Source organism: Mustela nigripes, chromosome 3, assembly GCF_022355385.1.
Source record: "Mustela nigripes isolate SB6536 chromosome 3, MUSNIG.SB6536, whole genome shotgun sequence".
Lineage (NCBI taxonomy): Eukaryota > Metazoa > Chordata > Mammalia > Carnivora > Mustelidae > Mustela > Mustela nigripes.
The window spans coordinates 49,529,695-49,548,634 of record NC_081559.1 but is presented as its reverse complement, the minus strand read 5'-3'; the positions used below and the strand labels follow the sequence as shown (position 1 = coordinate 49,548,634).

At 43.6% G+C, this 18,940-nt stretch overlaps 1 protein-coding gene across 2 annotated transcripts in view; it reads left to right on the top strand.

Annotated features, from left to right (window-relative positions):
- The window catches only part of CACNB4 (calcium voltage-gated channel auxiliary subunit beta 4), a 244,175-nt gene that overhangs the window by 11,158 nt on the left and 214,077 nt on the right, over positions 1–18,940 (top strand). The gene's annotated exons all lie outside the window — the stretch shown is intronic.

The following is an 18,940-nucleotide window of genomic DNA, read 5'->3' as shown; positions in this document are numbered from 1 at the left end:
AATATTTTGTAAACGTAAACCTGAGAAGAATCTGCATTTTTCTGGGTTGTCAAAATCACTAGAAATGGTGACTTTTTTGTAGTGCTCACTATATCATATTATAATACTAATTTTAAACTCCTTAGGAAGACTTTTTTGCAATTTCTCTTTTAGCACTGGAAAGACCAGCAGTAATGGAAATGCACAGTACCTTAACATGTAGATGGATTTATCATACCCTTCTACTTTCTTCTCAAGTAGCCCAGTGCTGGTGTCAACAACTCAACGGTGCTGATTGTGTTTTCCAGTTACACAGGTGGGTAAAATGATCGCTGTTAGGGTTAGGGTGTTCAAAGGCATGACTTACTTATTTGGCCTCTGTGTGTGTGTGTGTGTGTGTGTGTGTGTGTGTCTGTAACAGAGAGGAGGAAGTCATTTTTTCAGGAATTTAGAGGATGTACTCTGTTATCATCATAATCTCATTTTAGAACATTTTCATCACCCCCAAAAGAGACCTTTTACTCATTATCAGTCCTTCTCCACACTCTTCCCCAATCTTAATCTACTAGTCTCTATGTCTATAGATTTGCTTATTCTGAACATTTCATATAACTGGAATAATACAATAAAATGTAATCTTTGTGATTTGCTTTAGCTTTTTTTTTTTTTAAGATTTTATTTATTTATTTGTCAGAGAGAGAGCGAGTGAGAGCGAGCACAGGCAGACAGAGTGGAAGGCAGAGTCAGAAGGAGAAGCAGGCTCCCTGCGGAGCAAGGAGCCCAATGTGGGACTCGATCCCAGGACGCTGGGATCATGACCTGAGCCGAAGGCAGCTGCTTAACCAACTGAGCCACCCAGGCATCCCTAGTTTTTGTTTTTTGTTTTTTCATTTACTTATGCTCTACAGCAGGCTGAGGGTTTCAAGTTAGAGCCCCTGGTCCAGGGGTGCCTGGATGGCTCAGTGGGTTAAAGCCTCTGCCTTCAGCTCAGGGTCCTGGGATCAAGCCCCACATTGGGCTCTTTGCTTGGCGGGGAGCCTGCTTCCTCCTCTCTCTCCGCCTGCCTCTCTACCTACTTGTGATCTCGCTCTCTGTCAAATAAATAAAATCTTAAAACAAAACAAAAGAAAACAAAAAAACAATAGAGCCCCTGGTCCACATGTGCAGCTGTTGGTCCACCTGTGTAAAGGGACTTGGCTTTCCTTAAGCCTGTGTTTCAGAGAGATTTTCAAGTCATGGTAGAACATATTTATATTCATTGTAGAGCTACAGTCTTAGGTCATAAAGATGAATTTTGTGGGGAGCCAAACTGTTTGACCCGCATGGAAGTCAAATCCCTGACCTTGGCCTCCTCGTCATCAGGATTGAACAAAATTGAGTGACTCTCATCTATAGAAGGGGCTTTCTCTAATAGGATGGGATCCCTGGGTTAAAAAAGTGAGCAACAAAAGTAGTTATTGCCTTCATTTTCAATAATTTTTCATCATAGAAGTGTCTTGGATATTTATAATCCAAAGTACTTTAAAAAATTTTATCTAGATGCTTATAATAAATCAGCTCTGGTAGTTATAATTTTTTTTTCCTTGGGAGATACAATTAAGGAGAAAGCAGAGTGCTCGAGTCCCAAGTTAAGTACAATATTTATGGGAATTACTGGGTATATAAAACTGAACTCTCTATGTGGCAGGTGCTGCTCAATTATATTTGAGCACTTCCCTGGGGGACAAAAGTCAATTATCAACACAGTCGTGTGGGAGAGAAATAGGTCAGCTGCAAATATTCTCTGCTAATTTCAGAAAGCTTGAGGGGTGATTTAGTTTGGGGAACATTTTTTATTCGTTTGGTCTCTGTGCCATAGGGAGACCTTCTGGTAGGAAAGGCTCAGTGTTTCCTTTGGCATTAGTTGCCATATTCATTTACTTTAACATAAATATTTCTTTTGGTCCTATAAAATGAAAATTAAACCAAATAATATCAGTAAAAATGATGTCAAATACACACTGATGTCAAGAGTAATTGTACCATAGGTGTTATTATTACTATTGCTATCTACATTAGTAGCCATCTTCAGGGTTTAAACTAACCCAATAAAATGCAGATTTCATATTTCCAAGTATTTTGTTTTCTGTTTCTATATAAGAAGAATAAATAATGTTAATTGTGGAAAAAAAAGAAAAAGGAAGGACATTGGGTTTTTAAAAGATTATGTTTATTTATATTTTTATTGTGGTAAAATATACATAATGGGAAATTTACCATTTTAGCCAATCTTAAATGTATAATTTGGTGGCATTAAGTACTTTCACTAGTGTTATTTTTTTTTTTAGTGGATTTGCACATTATTTAAAATGTGAGCAGGCAAAGCCTAAATATATCCAACTTATAAATGTGCTAAAAACATCCACCTGGATAGGCCTCCCACCACGACTGTGGCCTTGTTTAAAGTGCGGGCAGCAACAGAAAACAGCCCTTGGTGTTTCATGGAGCTCTGGCTTCTGAAGTTGAGAAGAACCAGGAAGCAGTCCAGAGGCAGGATGTGGCCTGGAAACTGCCTGGGGCCGTTGGGTGGGCTTAGGAAGCTGGGGCTGGGGCAAGGAGCCTGGAGGGTGGGGTTTTGCTCCCGAATACCTGTTTTTTTTTTTTTTAATTTTTATTTTTTTTCTTTTCTCTCTCTCTCTCTCTCTTTTTCTTTCTTTCTTTTCTTTTCTTTTTTTTCTTTTTTTTTTTTGGTTTTTATTTATTTGACGGAGATACAGCAAGAGAGGGAACATAAGCAGGGGGAGCGGGAGAGGGAGAAGCAGGCTTCACACTGAGCAGAGAGTCTGATGAGGGGTTTGATTCCAGGATCCTGGGATCATGACCTGAGCTGAAGGCAGACACTTAACGACTAAGCTACCCAGGCGCCACCCCCCCAATCCTGTTTTAGTACGCCCAAATGCTTTTCTTCTTCCTCTGAGGTCCAGTTTCAAATGATTTAGGTTAATGAGCATCCTATTTGAAACACATGCTTGTTCCCAGGAGTCTTCAGGGGCTCTAGTCATTCACACAGTATTGTAGCTTGACTTACTGTTTACAAACAGGCTCATCTTCCCATCCTTTAAAGGTGTGCCACTGCAGAGCAGACATGCTCTCCAATGATGACTCCCTGAGTCTGTGCTTTCTCACAGTCTCCCCCACTTTCCCATCTAAACTTGTCCCTTTCTGCCCTTGCTTCTAGCACACACCCCAGACTTGGACTCAAACCATGCTTTCTCTCCTCTGCCCATTCAGTCATGCCATTCCTCTCCTTGAGGAAGGTCTCACCATTTTCCATGATGATGATCTTTCCATCTGTCAAACCCCTCTAGAGCCTTTATCCACAAAGCTCTGTAATATGGCTCTAGATTGCCTTCTCTTGGAACTTTTTTTTTTTTAAGATTTTTATTTATTTATTCCAGAGTGTGAGTAAGGGAAGGGGTCGGGGGGGAGAGAGAATCTTAAGCAGACTCCCTGTTGAGCATGGAGCCTGATGTAGGGCTCTGTCCCATGACCCGTGATATTATGACCTGAGCTGAAACCAAGAGTCAGATGCCTGACCAACTGGGCTACCCAGGTGCCCTTCGCTGGCCTTCTGTTTTGACCGTTCACCTATTAGATTCTCCTTTGGGTAAGCTGGATGTCCCTATACCCCACCAACCTGTGGTGCTGTACGGACGGGTACCACATGGGACAAGAGGAAGAAGGAGCCGAAGTTGTAAGGAATCAGCATTAATAATCCGCATTTCACTTGTTCACCTTTCCTACCTGTAGGGAGACATAGGACCTCAACATCTGCCTCCTAATATCTTGTGCATTATTTCTTTGAGTCCAGTGGGTGCTCACAGCTCTGTCCCTCATTATGTCTGCGTGACAGCTTTTGAGGAAGGCTTCTCCTGCTGCATTCACTCTGCCTCTTCTGTGAGAATACTGCTTTCTGCCAACTAGGAAGCTCCTTCTCAGGCAAAACACACAAGGTGACACACAGCATTATGTTCTTCAGCCTCTCTGGATCAGCTGTATTGCAGACCTCCTCAGCTCTGGGTCACACTCTGTCTCCTGGGCACTTGAGTAGCACTTCCTGTGCCCTGAATGTCCAAGAATCCCTTGTAAAGCCTGCATGCCTCTGTAGGGTCCTACAGGGGAACAAGCATTATTCTGAATCTGCCCCAGGACTGTACATGGAACTTGGTTCTGTCGGCAGCTCTCATGCTTTGTTGACCTGTGCAAATTGTTGTACATGCAGACAAACTTCGAATCCCTTTTTAGGGTCTTCTGTAACATACTCATAATAAGTGATGTAGTTTTCTTTATTTTTGCTTTATGAATTTGTATTTGAGGGTGAGTAGAAGGAGGAAGAAAGGGGAAGGGGATGTTGGGGACTGAGTGTCTTTGGGAGTTAGTGCAGGTCTGGGTAGGGTATCAGAATGGAGACCTTTGGAGAGAAGGAGGGTCCTGGGTGCCTGAGAAGAAAGACAGTGACCCATGGGAAAGGGTTTCAGAAAGGGAGGTGAATGGGGATCAAACTGGGTCGAATTTAAGCTTTGTTCTGGAATGTATCTGTTAGGACTCTTTCACAAATAAACAGGAACTCAGCACAAATTGACCAAGGCAAAATATAGAATTATTGGCTCATGCAAGTGAAAAGTCCTGGGGTGGGTATGACTGGCTTCATGTATGGCTTGTTCTAGAAGTTCATGACTTCTTCAGGACTCCCTTTGTTTGCAGTTCTTCCAACACCGCATGCCTTTCTCTGCTCACCTCTCTGTGCTGGCTTGGACCTCAGCCTAGCCCCTGTTGTGGTGGCAGCAGGAGCTCAGGATCTCCCATCCATCCCCTGCCCTATTCAGAGGAGCAGAGAGCCTCTCTTAGGATAGCTCCAGCAGGAAGGAAAAGGGTTTTTGTTTGCTTGTTTTTTCAGAGCACCACCCTCCCCCTGAAACACAGCACACAGCGTGTGCACACATACACGTTTTGTGAATCTTATTGGCCTGAAATAGCACATGAACTAACATTGTGGGCTGAAGTCAGTAGTTGGTACCTCCTAGGGATGAGATTGGGATTACCCCATCATGGCTAAGCACTGAGACCAGTTTCCTAAGGGAATTTTGAGAGCTAGTGGTGGAGAGGAAGATGGATACTGCAAAAACAATTAGCCAGACATTTACTCAAGGAAGGACTCTTTTTTTTTTTTTTAAATTTTATTTATTTAACACACAGAGAGAGATCACAAGCAGGCAGAGAGAGAGGAGGAAGCAGGCTCCCTGCTGAGCAGAGAGCCCGATGTGGGGCTTGATCCCAGGACCCTGGGATCATGACCTGAGCCGAAGACAGAGGCTTAACCCACTGAGCCACCCAGGCGCCCCAAGGAAGGACTTTTTATGCAGACCCAGGCAAGATGATCTGAATTTCTTCCTTCTCCTGCCCCTCCTTCCTCTTTTACCATGTTTAACCATGTCATGAATTAAAATAGAACTAAAAAAAAATTGTTGCATACATATAACCCTAAAATTTACCATATTAACCATTTTTCCATGTATGGTCCAGTGACTTTAAGAATATCCCCATTGTTGCCACCAGCTATCCTAAATATAGTTTTGTAGGTAATCTGGAGTCTTTCTGTTGTAACATTGTTTCTTTCTTTTTTTTTTTTTTTAAAGATTTTATTTATTTATTTGTCAGAGAGAGAGGGAGCGAGCACATGCAGACAGAGTGGCAGGAAGAAACAGAGAGAGAAGCAGGCTCCCTGCCTAGCAGGGAGCCCGATGTGGGACTCGATCCCAGGATGCTGGGATCATGACCTGGGCTGAAGGCAGCCGCTTAACCAACTGAGCCACCCAGGCGTCCCTGTAACATTGTTTCTTAATGAGGAAAATATATACCAAGTTTCAAATAACTGACTCAACAGTGAATTTCTGGGACACAAGCATTAACTCAGGAAGGACTACTGAATGAATATTTCCTAGGAACCCCATTTTTCTGTCTGCAAAATGGGGGTTTAAGTGGGGAGGGCTAATTACCTCTGGGGTTCCTTTAAGCTCTAGTATTATAGGACTTTATGTCTGTGCCTGCAGATGTGTGTGGTCAACTCATGCATTGTGCTAGACACCACTGTATTTTGTAGTTTTTGCATCTTTCCTGGGTCGCCTAGCTGCTGAGATGAACTCATAAAATGTAGGGTCATTCGATATCAAATATTATGGAAAGTATTAGATGACAATATCCTTTTTAGAGGGTAATAAAGAGATGATGTGGAGAAGCTTACAAGAAGAAAGATAATTTGGAATAGAGCTGGAATTTATAACTCTTTCAGGCATATGCATGAGGCATGAAAGAATATGTGGAGAATAGAGTGGGTTGTCAAGAATGAAGTGTGTGTGTAATGTGGTAAGATGGTTGGCAGATGTGCATCCTGGAGGCTATTAAGAGGAAATCGGCTGAGCAGTGGGGTAGCTCCTGCTGCTATGATTATTACAGCAACCAGGAAGAGCAAGTAGCTAATGGGGATTTAAATCTATAATAAAGAATAACAAAAGTTGCTATATGGAAATTTTGGTGAAGGTGAGTGGAACCGCAAGATTGATTTATATCGTTTGAAAACTGCATTAGGAGCTTTCAGTATCGACTTTCCTGCTTATCCCTCGTTTCTCAGGGGCATAGTCAGCTTGGGTTCCCATTTTCTGATAAATAAGACAGGAATGTCTGTTTTTAAGCGATATTAACTATTTAATAAGTAGATTACGGTGGATATTTTTTTTAAAGATTTTATTTATTTATTTGACAGAGAGAGATCACAAGTAGACAGAGAGGCAGGCAGAGAGAGAGAAAGGGAAGCAGGCTCTCCGGGACTCAATCCCAGGACCCTGGGATCATGACCTGAGCCGAAGGCAGCAGCTTAACCCATTGAGCCACCCAGGCGCCCCTACGGTGGATATTTTTATAACAGATCTCATGTGTTGTATTGCTTGGGTAAATTCCTGCACTTAACTATTTTCTTTCTCTTTTCTCTTCCAGTCAGTGACACATGCTCTTTATTTATTATTTAAAGATATATTTATATCCTGCCTTGTTCTAGAAATGACTTACATTAGCTTGTATGATATCACAAGCCAATAAAATCAATTAAGGAGAAAATAAGGGTAGGAATGTATGCTGAGTCCATAAAATGTATGCCAAGAAAACTCCAGTCACTTACTAGTTGGGAGCCTCCGGTTTGACTCTGAACCTTCTGGGAACTGCCTAAAGAAGAGAGCAAGATCAGTTACAGGATTTACAATGTCTTACGGTAAAAATAAAATTGTTCTTTAGGAAAAACACACATACCTCCTGCACCAAAACTAAAGTTCTCCCATGTTCTCATAGAGTCAACACTGTGTAAGACAGTCAGTTAAACCATGAAGTGATACTTGGTCATAATTCTGGAGCTGTTTGTTATAATTATCCTTCCGTGTAGAGATGATGTTCCTCATCACGCTGGAGTACGTTCAATAAAAACAACTGTGTGGGAGCCATTGATATATGGTCCCCAAGTGTCTGTGATTCTCAGCCTTGGCTGCATATTAGGATCACCAGGTAAATATGTAAAAATCCAGCTGTACTCCAGCTTAATTAAATTAGGGTTTCGGAGGCATCGGTGTTTTTTCAAACTCCCCAGGTAATGGATGCTGCTTTCTGTCATGTAATCCAGGAGATTTTAGAGCAGCTGTTTTCAACCAGGATGTGTTAATCAGGATAGGTCAGATGATGCTGCAGTAATAAAACCTCCCTCACGGGGCTCCTGGGTGGCTCAGTGGGTTAAGCCTCTGCCTTTGGCTCAGGTCACGATCCCAGCATCCTGTGATAGAGCCCTGCTTTGGGCTCTCTGCTCAGCAGGGAGTCTGCTTCCTCCTCTCTCTCTGCCTGCCTCTCCACCTACTTGTGATGTCTGTCTGTCAAATAAATAAATAAATAATAAAAAACCCAAACCAAAAAACCTCCCCTGAACGAAAACTACAGCAACAACACTTGTTGTGCACTCATACCCCATCTATCTCCTGAGTTGGCTGGGGGCTTCCTTGCTGTTGTTCTCACTCCGGTAGAGCAGCCATTCCCTGGCACATTTCCATTTGCTGCAGAAGAGGGAATGAGAGACACAGTGGATCATACACTGGCTGTTGCAGGTGCTAAGCTCCTTTACCACGGAGACAAAAAATATAATGTATATTTCTTTGTCAGTTACCAGTCCAGAGGTAGGTGGGCAGTTCAGAGTGGTAAATAGCTCTATTCTGAGAGATCATTGTTCCCAGGACCCAGGCTGGGGGCAGGCTCTGTCATTCTCAACATCTAGATTCCATCTCTGGGTCCAGCATGACTGCTCCAGTCATCACTGTTTCCTCGGCAGCTCAAAGGGGAAAGAAGAGAATAAGCATTTCATTTTTAAAGGAATGACCTAGAAGTTAAACATATTTCTTGCGCTCCAAACCCATTGGCCTGAACTTTGTCGTGAGGCTACATCTGTCTTCAAAGGAGACTGAGAAATGTGGTCTCTAGCTGAGTAGCCATGTGAAGGCTAAAAATTGTGATGGCTCTATTTCTGGTAGGAAAGAGAGGATGGGTATTGGGGCCAGTTAGGCAGACTCTGCCTTGTCACCATAGTGGTCTGCGAAGTTTGGCTTTAACATAAAGATTTCTTCAAATGAAATTGTGGATGTTATCTTTGGTGATGTAGTCAGCATATGTGAAGGTTCTTTGAGGGGAGAGACTACATCTGGATCACCCTCCCAGTCTCCTCCTCGTACTGTCTGCACAGTTCACCATGAAGGACGTATGGACATCAGTCCTACAGATGAACCGATGGCTCACATGCGCTACAGTCCGTCCCTCTGAAATATTTTTCTTTTTTTTATTTTTAAAGATTTTATTTATTTATTTGACAGACGGAGATCACAAATAGGCAGAGAAGCAGGCAGAGAGAGGAGGAAGCAGGCTCCCTGCTGAGCAGAGAGCATGATGCGGGGCTTGATCCCAGGACCCTGGGATCATGACCTGAGCCGAAGGCAGAGGCTTTAACCCACTGAGCCACACAGGTGCCCCTGAAATATTATTCTTTATGGAAGAATTTTGGGATGATATTGAAATGGTGGGTCTGGATAGTTCTTGCAGTCAGTTCTATCTCTGAAAGCCGCCACAAATCCATCCACTTCTCTCCATCTCTCTTGCCACCAGCCTAGTTTCTAGGGTGAGCCTCCAGCATCTCTCTTCTGGTCTGCGGGAAGTTTCCCTGCTTCCATTCAGCACCACGTCCACTCTTCACACAACTTCCAGAGCTGTTCTTTCAAAAAGGAAATCAGGTCATTCCCCTCTTTTAAACCCTCCAAATGGATTTCAGTTGTGTGAGAGTGTGATCTAAATTCCTTATTGTCCACAAGGCTCTGTAATGATAGAACTCCTGCCAGACTCCTGTTTCAGTTGCCACACCCCTGCTCACTATCTCCACTCCCCCTGCAGCCCCTTCCCCCAGCCCAAGGCCTTCTTTATGTTCTTTGAATAAGCCAAGTTTTTTTTTTTCTTTTTTAAGATTTTATTTATTTGACAGAGTGTGCGTGTGAGCACAAGCAGGTGGAGGGATGGGCAGAGGGAGAGGGAGAAGCAGATTCCCTGCTGAGCAAAGAGCCTGACATGGGGCTCAATCCCAGGACCCTAGGATCACGCTCTGAGCCGAAGTCAGACACTTTACTGATTCAGGTGCCCCTGAATAAACCAGGGTTAATCCTGTCTCTGGGCCTTTACACCTCTGTCCTTTTTTTGTCTTGGGATGCTTTTTCCCCAGCTCTGTACGTGGCTGCTTCCTTCTCCCATCTGAACCCAAACATGACCATCTTAGACCTCCTCTGGCTCTCATTGAAGGCAGGACCCCCCCCACCCCCCCGCCGTGCTTACTTGCTATCACAATTCCTTTGCTATCAGAAATCACCTTAGTGGCATCTTCTTTTTACTTATTCATTCCCATCAATTCTTATAGGAACATAAGCATCAAAAAGGCAGAGAACTGGTATGTCCTTGTCATTGTGCATCCCACATACACAGAATAGGCATCTGACCCAGTATGAGTGTTTAATAAATATTGATTCGTAAATGAACAGAATGATAGTGATTTGGAGATTTAATACCTGGCTAAGAACCAGAGTAGGGCCTAGTATTTGTTGTCCATTAATTGAGACATTGTGCTAAGGATAGTCTTGGTGTTCTCTTTTAAGACTTGAGGTATCTAAGAAGAACATGTTCCTGAAAAGGAGGTTTAGAGAGGATCCATGAGGGTCTTCTCAGAAAGGGGTTGGAAATTTTCTCAAAAACACACAGACCGCTGTTTGTGGACCCACAGGCTCAAGCTAAAGACACAGCTGCAGTGTTTTTGGCTTGGAAAAAAAATCAAAGCAGGTGTGGTCCCGTGGCACCTTGGCCCCTACCATGGCACCCTGAGCTTCGTACTGTTCCCTTTCTAATCTCCTTCCCCAGTAGACTTTACAGCGAAATATATGCCCAAAGCACTGGATTGCAAGACTTGATGTCAGAGATATTGGTTACAATTTGGTGACACGCAGGTTAGCAACAGCTTTACTCTCTTGGTGGTTTCCTTTGGATGCTGCATCCTGGATTTGCTTCAGGACAGTTTCTGCCTGAACGGAGGGTATCGAAGTAGCCTCTTGATCAGCACCGACTGACGAGCACGTGGCTTCAGCAGTTCCTCACCTTGTGGCTGATGCTTTGGTCTGGGGCTGCAGACTGGATATGCCTGAGTCCTGCTGACCAATCCTTTCATCCCAGACTTCCTCAGGGGGCAGCAGGATGTGCTGGACTCTAGAACTTGAACCAGAGTTAGGAAAGCTGAGACAGGTGTCTGTGCATATGGCCGAGGGGGGGTAGGGCTCAGTGCCTGCAAAGAGACAAGCTGGCAGCGTGACCAGACCTGAGGGGAAGCTCTCAGTCAGGCCAGAGGTCAACTATGGGGAAATCAGCAGAGCCAGCAGGAGGGGTAAGTCAACACTGCGGCTGTCCTTCACATCTGCTAGCGCTCCTCGTGAATTGCTCTCCCCTCCACTGCTTTTTCTGGGGAACTCCTACTTCTTTTCTTCACGGCTGCATAAATGTCACATCCTCTGTACAGTCTTCTCTGACATCCCTGAGCAGAATTAGTTGTTTCCCCTCCTCCCCCTCCTCCCCCTCCTTCTTTTCTCTTCTTCTTCCTCCTCCTCCTCCTCCTCCTCCTCCTCTTCTTCTTCTTCTTCTTCTTCAATATTTTACTTATTTATATGTCAGAGAGAGAGAGCACATAAGCAGAGGGAACTGGAAGCCAAGGAAGAAGCAGCCTCCCCACTAAGCAAGGAGCCCAATGCAGGGCTTGATCCCAGGCCCTTGGGATCATGACCAGAGCCAAAAACAGATGCTTAACTGACTGAACCACCCAGGAGCCCTCAGAATTAGTTTCTTCCTCCCCTAGTACATTTGAAGCATTACTCATATTGTTTTGAAATGATGTGTTTACAGGTCTCTCCCACTACCAGTGAACCCCTTCAAGGACTTGACTCGATCTTAATTTTCTTCAGAGATGCAACACGCAGAGCTGTTAACAGAATCAGCTATGGAGTCAGGTGGACTGGAATGTGAGTCCAGGCTCCTTTGCCTTCTTCTAGGCATATGACCTTAGGCAAGTCATATTGACTCTGAGGCTCATATTCCTCCCCCATGAAACAGGGACCACAGTATCTGCCTCATAGGGTGTTATGAGAATTTTGAGAAATGAGATAGTTTAGGTGTATCTCGGGTACAAATTATTTCATTTAAAAGCACTACCTACTGTAGCTGTTCTGCTTCTGAGGCAGGGTGGGGGCTGTAATTTGTATCAGTACTGCCCCCTTCTACTTTCAGAGACTGGTGAGGAAGGCTGACATTTCAGAGCCTCTACCTGTTCCTTTGTGGTTGTGAAGAGAACATCTTAGAGAGATGGTAGTTATGTGGATTGCAGGGCTGGTGGTGGTGATGGTGGTTGTGATGGTGGAGGTGGTGGTATTGGCCATAAAATGGCAGTGTTGGTGCCATAGGCGTGGCCGGTGGTAGGGATGCTGCTAATTGTGATGGTGGTAGTGAGGATGCCTGGGTGGTGGTAGTTGTGGTGGGGCTGAAGGTGGTCAGTGTTGGGAGCTCCGAGGGCTTTGGGAATGAGTTAGTTTCTGGCGCTTCCTCTGGGCTCCTCACTTCTGTTGCTCAGACAGCTCCTAGGGTGATTGCCCACACAGCTCTGTGTTCTCTTGTCTTGTTGCTATTTTCTTCTGCCTGCCTGCTTTATTCTAACTCTGTCTACATGTGCGTTCTTGGGGTTTGTCACCTGGCTTAGCTCTTGACTCTTCCCATACACTAGCCTTGGGGTTGGTTTCCTGGATCTAGTGTAGATGCCCATCCCACCTGCCTCCACAGGATCTTGTCTTTGGTCCTACATCCTTGCTCTTCACCTTGGAGCCAGAGACATGCTCGTAGTAGATTAGTCCTTTGAGTTGCTTGTCAAATGAGAGATTTTAGTTTATTTATTTTATTTTTTTAAAAAAGATTGTATTTATTTATTTGACAGAGAGAGAGATCACAAGTAGGCAGAAAGGCAGGCAGAGAGAGAGGGAGGAAGCAGGCTTCCTGCTGAGCAGAGAGCCCGACGTGGGACTTGATTCCAGGACCCTGAGATCATGACCTGAGCTGAAGGCAGAGGCTTAACCCACTGAGCTACCCATGTGCCCCCAAATGAGAGATTTTAATGTTTGAAGACTACATTTCTTGGTGAAGGGGACATCCCAAGTTTTGGGAGCCCCCTGTTGGAGAATACAGCTGGTAATGGACTTTCTTTTAAACAGTGACAGCGGATTGACAAATATGCCCACAATTACCTCTTTTATTCTGTTTCAAAATGTATCTGTAATTATTTTCAGAGTTTCTATTATCCTGCACTCCATTCTAATCTCTTTAACATTCTTTAACCTGTTTGCTTTTTAATCTTTTAAAATTATTTATTTATTTTTTAAAAAGATTTTGTTTATTTATCTGACAGAGAGAGATCACAAGTAGGCAGAGAGGCAGGCAGGGGGTGGGGAGCAGGCTTCCTGCTGAGCAGAGAGCCCAATGCGGGGCTCTATCCAAGGACCCTGAGATCATGACCTGAGCTGAAGGCAGAGGCTTAACCTACTGAGCCACCCAGGCACCCCAGCCTGTTTGCTTTTTTAGTTATATATTTAGCAATTCATTTGTTTACATTTCTGTATCAGCTTGTTCAAAATTCATAATAATTTCATTCTTCTGCTAATTTAATGCCAGACTTGGTGATGGCACTAGAATCTGGGGGCGGCGGCTGAATTCTCATGGAAACATAGTACAAGCATGATTGCCAGCTTACTACACTGGGAAAAGAAACGGCATTGAGCTAAGGTCCTCTCCACTTCAATGGAGAGAATACTTCCAAGTGTGTTGGATTTGGTGCAGGAGTAGGGGGTAAAAGGGGGTGGGTGCATTTTTTGGACCTTCCATAACAAGAAGGAAGGTCACTTTCTTAAGGAAATCATTATGCGGACGTGATATTTGCATTTACTGATGGCTGACATTCTCAGTTCTCCTGGCCTTACTCTTTTCCTGCCAATTGCATGAAGAAGATACATACAGATTTCTTTCAAGGACCAATAATGTTTGTGTTACATTGTTCTGTGAGCGCTTTTCCCTATACTTTGTAAAAACCCTTAAACTGGCACAAAATTCTAGTCTAGTAGAAAGAGCACAATATTTACTGCAAAAGCCGAAGGACAAGGTCTAATTTAACCCTTTACTAGATCTAAGGTATGTCACTTAATCTTCCTTTAGTTTCCACCTCTATATAATGGAAGTAGTAACTGCTGTACTTCTTCGCAAGACTTTGTAAACCTTGATGAGAGATATTATCTGTAAAAAAGGTTTACAGCATTAAAAAGTTTTTATTGCTATTTTTATATTTGACTTGTGATACTTATCATAAGGCAAAAATGTTCTTTAACCAGGAATTTTGCTGTTTAGGAAAATAAATTCACCTATCACAGATACTTATGAAGATAATTAGACTTTCAAATCAACTCACATACAGAGTTTCCCTAAAATTTCATATTCATTAACCCCTTCTCATGACATTGGATTTCTCATGTTGTCTTGGAGCTGTGAAAGGAAATCCAGCTCGGTGGCAGACACTCTCCAGATTTCTGCTACCACACTGTGCTCTCTTAGACTTGAATGTTGCTCCTGTTCCTGTCCCCCTGTGAAGGCTCAGGTCCAAAGTCTCATCTTTGGTGTCTTCATCTAATTGCTCCCGGCAGAAGGAGCCATTTCTATCATCTTAGGGCATCTTGTTCTTATCACTAAACTGCCCCTCTGAGTTACTGTCCTCTAATTATAAATTACACCTGTGCATGAGCTGCATTTTTGTCGCTCTTGAGCACAGCGTGATTCCCAGCGTCTGCAAATGTGCTTGGCACATGTAGCGAGTGCTCAGCAAACCCTTACTGAATGAATAAATGGGTGAATGAATGAAAATAAGTCACCTCCTTCAGTCTCTTACGGACACAAACTGCTTTATGATAGTTCTGTGTCTTCATCTCAGGCAGGGCTTCATGCCTACTAGGTTTACAAGTTGCTGTGGGAATAAATTTCTGAATTATGCACACATATTTAAAAAACAGAAGAGAAAGGATAAATATTATAAGGTCCTAAAGATGTCTTTGTACCTTCACACCATAATTCTTTAAAGTGCCTGATTTTTGTTTTATAAAAACCAGTGAGCATTTTTAAAAAATCAAATTAACCAAATCATAGGCTTCCTTGGACTAGATTTTAATACACATTCTTAATTTTTTTCCCTAAGAAATGGTGTAAACATTAGCACAGAACATGCCAAAATATGTTTTACATTTTTGGTATTCTGATGTATGGATATTAATAGTTTCCCCTTAATGAGAATTACTGCAAATTCATGGTTAGTATCAAAATAATGATAGCCCAATTTTTTGCAAATGGCCCTTTGCCAGACTTTTTGTAGCTCCCTCCCCCCTACTCTGTTTGAGGAAGTCTTTCTCATAGTAAGGCTTTTAAAATTCTACTTACAAAATTTTATATCCTTTTCAGCAGATGGGCTGACCGGCTTACAGTCTCCATGGTAACAAGGTTTCTGTATTTTTTCCCCCCTTTTAAAATAGCCTAAAGTCACAGAAGGGAACTTAGATATTAATAGCATAAGAAATTTCAGTGTGAACAACAGTTATTAAATATGCAGCTTTTGATTACTTGTTTCTTGATCCAGAATCACTTATGATATATAGCAACTATGATTAAGCAGGTATGAATATAATTTTAATACTCATGCAGATTAGAATACGGCACTTGGTTTGCTGAGATAATTAACTGTTGGACAACCTGTTTAAATTAGCCTCTACTTCCCAATTTGCTTTTACCTAGCCAAATGAGATTACATACTGTCCTCCAGTTAGGAGTCAACAACATAGTAATAATGGATTAAATTATTTTAACATCCATGCAGAAGTCAAAACCAAGGCTCTTTTGTTGCTGTGCAGTTTCTGTGGACAGTCATTTTTGTGGTAAGCATATGTGTGCTGTTTATGCTAAATATAGAAAAAGCATGAATGGTTTCTGGGGCACAGCCCATGTTGGCTTGATTGGGTTTTGGTATCTTTGACTGACATGCAAAAAGCATTGCAGCCCCAAACCCAGCTAGCGCATAAATAATTCTCTAAGCCTAGTATACTAGAGAATCATGAAAAGATATTTTTTAAAGAGGGGTATAATCAGCTTGCTGAAATTCTGGCTTTTTCCCAAGACGTGCCCAATGTCTGATACAGCATGGTTGGGCCCTGCACAGAAACATTGATTCTTATTTTGGGGGCTACTGATAAGTATTTGTTTTTTGAGAAGTCATGACATATTCTTGCTTATTTAGCTGCAATTATTGGCATAGATGGTTATTCTTTCAAAAGGAAGATCTAAAATAAAGGATACATTTTTCTCTAAAACAGCAGAAATGTATTAAGCATATCTAGAGTGCCTGCCCCTCCGGTGGGCTCTTTTTATTAAGTTATTGGAGCTAAAATCCTATTACAAGAATGTCAGGGTTTCATTTAAGCATCCACTAAAACCTTCTCCCCCCTGTTTTGCACTGTCCTATCTCTACTCACTTTCTTTGCTGTAGCCAATCAGGCTGAGGTATAAAGGACCCTGTGTGGAAGGTATGTGTGTTAGTAGCGTTTGATCGCCCTGAAAAAGAAAAGAAGGATAGATAGAGATTTGGTGGGAGGTTGGTTCGAGGTGGGTACGTGCCCTCCTGAAGCAATTGGGTTTTGTTTTATCCAAAGTTCCTCTGAAGACTTTGGTGCCCATGGTTTATCTGGGAAATGATTTCAGGGAGCAGGAGTGGAGAGTGAAAGCCATTATCAGGATGTTTTCACACAATGACCAGCGCTAGGAGCAACTTGTGATTGATGACACCAAGCCCTCTTAAGGAGCCTTGTGAGATGCATGTCAGAACTCTATGTCCTGGACAACAAAAGGGGGAAGCATTGCCAGCTTTTGCCCCTCCTTGATCCAGGGTGGCCCCTCTGGCGTTGGCTCTTTCCCCCTACCAGACTGCATGTGTGAGAGTTCAAATATCCTCCTCCTCAGGGTCCATGGACAGGGCGAGGCCAGGCCCTGTCAGATCACACTCGTGGGAAGCGGGTCACAAGCCTGGGCAGAGCTGATCTCTGCAGTGGTGATGGGAGGAAGGGATGGCAACTAGAGGGGGTGAAGTGGCACCTTAAAGGCACCAGTGCGCATCCCCAAGATATTGGTTCATTTCTTACTGCCTTGGGGAAGGGAGACTTCTTTTTTGTGCCTTCTCAGGAAGCATAGGTGGTGAGTTTTTCAGTCTCAAGAAGTGGGTTCATGTTCACAGTCTTACCTCCCTGATTCTCCTGATCCGTTCCTCACTTTGGCTTCTCCACCTTATTCCCAGCAAGCCGCTGTCCTGTCCAAGCTTCTTGGCGCTCTTCCAGTTAGGATGTTGATGTCCTGGGGTCCTTGCAAGGCCTTTGAAGCTGGAGTCGTAGGAGAGTGCTCCCAAGTCAATCAGTTATTCTTTATCGAGCCTCCTATTTGGCACTCCCTGGTCTAAAACCCTTAGGATCCACTCCAAATTATCTTCCTCTGGCTCCTGCTGGTACATGTTGCTTTGATGAATGAGCAGTTTATTTCTACAACAGGAACTGTGTTTCCCTGCTCGGGCTGTGCTGAGATTGGACTCTTAAGTTACTGGTTCATAAGAGGCAAGGACATGATGGGGCAGATCTCTCAAAAAAGGACAAGAATTACCTTGTTGGGCACCTACCTTACTTGAGGACTTCGCAGGGTCTCCGGGGGAGCGGGGCGGGGCAGCTCTCCTCAAGCAAGAACTGAGCTGCTGCTAACAGCCAGGAGGATGCAGGGAGTTAAGTTTCTTACACTCTTCCACCCAGACGTCCAGATTCTGGGTGATAGAGTCTCCTGCTTTCCTGTCAGGGCCCTGACTTGGACAGGAGATGCACTAAGATTGTCTCTGTTGCAGGTCCCCGGCTTTACAGTTAGTGCCCAAGCCCGATTTTCAGCACTGTGGGCCTTGTGGTTACAGGAGATGAAGGTCAACCTAAAGGCTGCCGCAGAAACATGGTGTGCCTCGTGCGAATGGTTGACTGACCAGGATGTGTAATTTTAATTTTATCTCTTCAAGCTTCCAAAGCAGTTAACAAAAGCTAAACCACTTTGTGATTGTTGTCGTTGGCCCCATATCATTCAGTACTACAACTGTGTCTCAGTTCAGTGCTTTGTAGTCCATCCGCACCTCATCCCAGTCCACCCCATGTGAGAGCCAGTAAGATGCTACTGCATGCCTGAGATTATCATCACGCTGCTTACCACCCGCAGTGGGGTGAGTAATTGAGAGGGTCTGCTTTCCAAGCCCACTTCCCTAGGAACACTTGTAGCTTAGATGCCCAAGAAAGCAGAGCCTGAGACAAATGCTTCTATGCACGTAATTTATTCGGGATGTGGTCCCAGTTGGAGTAGAGGACCTAGGAAGGGAAAAGGAAAGCAGGGAAACCAAAAGCAAGCAAACATTGTCAAGCTGACCACTGCTATGGGCAGTAGGTGCTTGATCCTTGGTGCTTTGAGGAGCCTTACAAAATGCATCTCAGAACTGTCTGCCTGGAGGCTGAAATGAAGAAGCATGTCCCATTGGCTTCTGTCCCTCCCAGGAGTGGCCCAAAGGTGATGACTTTCCTGCAGGTGCATGGAGTTGGGTTGCAAATGCATGAGTATGGAGTAGATAACCGTGTGCCCCTAAGCCTTGGTCAGAATTAGAAAGCTCTGGAGCAGGAGGCAAAGGGTGTTTGGAGCAGGAGAGGAAGACAGAGGCTTGGTGCTATCAGATGATACCTTCTTGAATCTGCTTGAATCTTGCATGGACCCGATCCCCTCAACAAGCACTGGAGTAAGATGTGGGGCTGAGACATTGAGAAGTGGTTAGTGAAGGAGCTGATAAAGGCTTTATCTCACCTGATTGATCCATTGACTAAATGGATTCATTTATTATGTTCATTAACAATATCCATTTTCATTTTCTATTTTTCTCATGTGAATATGTTTAACTTTTGTAATAGTGAATACTGTTACTTAAAATATTACTTCTTCTTAAAAAAGTAAGTTAAGCGTCTGCCTCAGATTGAGTCCCGCATCGGGTTCCCTGCTCAGCAGGGGGTCTGCTTCTCCCTCTCCCTCTCTGCTTGCTGCTCCCCTGCTTGTTTTTTCTCTCTCTCTGTTAAATAAATAAACAAAATTTTAAAAATAAAATAAACACTGTAGTCTTAATGTGAGGATATGTAGGACTGCCTGG